This window comes from Cebus imitator, unplaced genomic scaffold (genome assembly GCF_001604975.1).
Source record: "Cebus imitator isolate Cc_AM_T3 unplaced genomic scaffold, Cebus_imitator-1.0 Scaffold87, whole genome shotgun sequence".
Classification (NCBI taxonomy): domain Eukaryota; kingdom Metazoa; phylum Chordata; class Mammalia; order Primates; family Cebidae; genus Cebus; species Cebus imitator.
Window position 1 is genome coordinate 4,319,256 of NW_016107402.1, and position 3,379 is coordinate 4,322,634.

At 46.0% G+C, this 3,379-nt stretch overlaps 1 pseudogene; it reads right to left on the reverse strand.

The window, feature by feature from the left end:
• Positions 1-759: 759 nt before the first annotated feature.
• LOC119472163 lies at positions 760-869 on the reverse strand (annotated as a pseudogene).
• Positions 870-3,379: the final 2,510 nt, after the last annotated feature.

Sequence of the window (3,379 nt, forward strand, 5' to 3'; positions counted from 1 at the left end):
GGTTGCTGTGAGCCGAGATCGCGCCACTCACTGCACTCCAGCCTTGGCAACAGAGCCAGATTCTGTCTCAAAAATTAAAATAAAATAATGGCCAGGACTGGTGGCTCACACCTATAATCCAAGCACTTTGGAGGCCAAGGCAGGCGGATCACCTGAGGTCGGGAGTTCAAGACCAGCCTGACCAACATGGTGAAACCCTGTCTTTAAAAAAAAATTAAAAAATAAAATAGAAAAATAAAATAAAATTTCCAGCTGAGCAGTCCAGGAAAAAAAATTTAAAAATAAAATAAAATAATCAGGAAATGATAGGGGATGGGTAGGTGGGGCGGGAATCCATAGGTTTCTCAGCAGCTAAACCCCAAAACCCAAGTACTTCACCTCTCTGGGCTTCAGTTTCTCCCCTTGCTAAATGGGGTTAATTCCTGGCCACCTCACAGCATCACCTGAAGATCAAATGGGTGTATGAATATGAATGTGTTCAGGAAGGTAAAAAGCTTTGCAGTTAAGCTTATTATAGTTTTCACAAGGTCTGGACAGCCCCCCAAGAACTCACCAGACTCCAGAAACGCAGTTCCCAGCTACCAGCACCTCCAATAGGAACTTTCTTCTCTGAGTGCTGACTGCCTGGACAAAACCCACTGATAGGTTGGGCATGGTGGATCATGCCTATAATCCCAGCACTTTGGGAGGCCAAAGCAGGAGGATCATTTGAGGCCAGGAGTTTGTCGACATAGTAAGACCCAAGACGCTGTTTCTTTTTTTAAAATTATTATTAATATAGATAAATTTAAACGTTTCATGCATCTCTAATCATGATGTTCTATCTGCCCTCCAAAGGAGGAACAGGTAAGGATTATCCCACCAGACGATAAGACCCTGTTTCTAATTAAAGAAAACTAAAAGTAAAAAAGCTTTTGGCCAGGAGCGGTGGCTCACACCTGTAATCCCAGCACTTTGGGAGGCCAAGGTGGGTGAATCATGAGGTCAGGAGATGGAGGCCAACATGGTGAAACCCCGTCTCTACTAAAATACAAAAAATTAGCCAGGTATGGTGGTAGATGTCTGTAGTCCTAGCTATTTGGGAGGCTGAGGCAAAGGAATCGCTTGAACCCGGGAGGTGGAGGTTGCAATGAGCCAAGATCATGCCACTGCACTCCAGCCTGGAGACAGAGGGAGACTCTGTCTCAAAAAAAAAAAAAAGTTAAAAAGCTTTTAAACCCCCTAATGAGAGTGTACATTCAGGCAACTTGAATCTGTGCTCCCAGGAAATAAATATTTTAAATAAGAAAAAAATACCACTAATAGCAATAACTCAGCTTGGGAAAACAAATGATCAATGCTCGTGTACCCAGTTCCAGAGTCACTCTTCCTTTTTTGTTTGAGAGTCTCACTCTGTCACCCAAGCTTGCTGCAACCTCTGCTTCACAGGCTCAGGTGATCCTCCCACCTCAGCCTAACAAGCTGGGACTACAGGTGCACGCCACCATACCCAGCCAACTTATTTTATTTTGTAGAAACAAGGTCTCGCTATGTTGTCCAGGGTAGCCACTCTGCCCTTTAATGCCCAGATAAGAAGCCCTGACATTCAGCCTGCAGAATGTCCCCTCCCATAAAATAGTGTCTGCCATTTATTCTGCAAATGCTCATGCAGGAGTGCTGGGCACCAAGTGCTTTCCTTGCTTTATTTCATTTCATCCTCATTATAAGGGAGATGTGATCATTTCATATACAAGAAAATTGAGGATTAGAAATTAAAGACTTGCCCGAGAACCCAGCTAAGAGGCAGAGCAGAACTCAAATCAAGATCACTGTGTTTCTGAAACTCACACTTCATCAGTGTGCTGTCCAGCCTCTCTGCTTCTGAAAACGCCCAAGACCTACTCACATGTTCCACGGCTCTGTCTGGGGACCATCTTTCCCCTCAGCCAGCCAGGGGGTCATAAAGTTCCCATAACATTGGGGTCTAGTCTCAATTAGAGGACATAGTTGTTGGAAAGTTCTATTTCCCAGCTGGCAAGCTGTAGAAAACAAGATGGGGAATTTGGGGAGTTTCCTACAGACATTCTCAGAAGGTAGAGAGTTCCCATCACCTGGGCTGCACACGCAGAGAATTAATGATGTGTTGAGGTCTTAGAGGAGATTCCTCTTCCCGTAGGGGACTGTTTAGATGATCTCACATGTCCCCTTTGGGTCAGAGACTCAGATTCTCAGTTGTTGGGGCAGACATCAAAATCCCTGAACATTTTTTGCATTTTACCCACTTATGTATCACGTTTTCCATGATTATTTCAGAAACAGACCTTCACAGAGAAAAGGCTGGTTTCCTACACATGTTAAATAACTCAACCAGTTAGCACCTTGGTTAACACATAGATTTCATTCACTCACTTGCCCTGTAGTGAAAGGCCACCAAAGAACATGCCAACCCATGATTGGTCATTTGTTTAATGGCCATGGTAGGCACAATGTCTTGAGTTCCTTCTTTAACCAGGCAGAGTATACACATCATCCCTAATACTCAAAGCAAGCTAATGAGGGAGCTATTACAATGCCAGGCTGGAGTGCAGCGGCACCATCTCGGCTCACTGCAACCTCCAACTCCTGGGTTCAAGCGATTCTCCTGCCTTAGCCTCCTGAGTAGCTAAGACTACAGGCATGCACCACCAAGCCAGGCTAATTTTTGTATTTTCAGTAGAGATAGCGTTTCACCATATTGACGAAGCTACTCTTGAACTCCTGACCTCATGCTCCGCCCCCCTTGGCCTCTGAAATTGCTGGGATTACAGGCATGAGTCACTGCGCCCGGCCTCCATTTTATGACAAGGAAACTGAGGCTAAGGGAGGACACTTGCCCACAGTCCCCAAGTAAGGAAGTGGTTCAGCCAGGTTTTAAACTCAGGCCTATCTGGCTCTAAGCTCATGTGTATCCTACCATTCAACCAACCCTGCTGCACAGGCTCAATTTCTTCCCACCGTGACTCATAAAATCTCAGTCAGGAGGGCTCTAAAGGCCTCCGCCCACTATAAGAATCTCCCATAGATAGTTTCCACTTTCTGTTCGAACACCACCAGTGATGGAGAATCCACCACATCACAAGGCAGTCCCCCACACAGTTGGAAAGTTCCTCCACTTTGAACTGAGGTCTTCTGAGTAGCTTCCACTTCTTGTGGGGGTTCCCACTAACTCCTGGGGACCCAAGGGAGAAATGACTCAACAGTAACAGGAGAGAGATCTAAATGAGCACCCTACCCCCAGTGGAGGCAGCTGCAGGTGGCAGGCAAAGGAGTGGTACTAAGCTATGCCAAGGAGAGGGAAAGACCCAGAGAAGTAATCAGGGGGCCCTCATGGGCCATCATCCCCCAGGGCCTTTACAGTAGC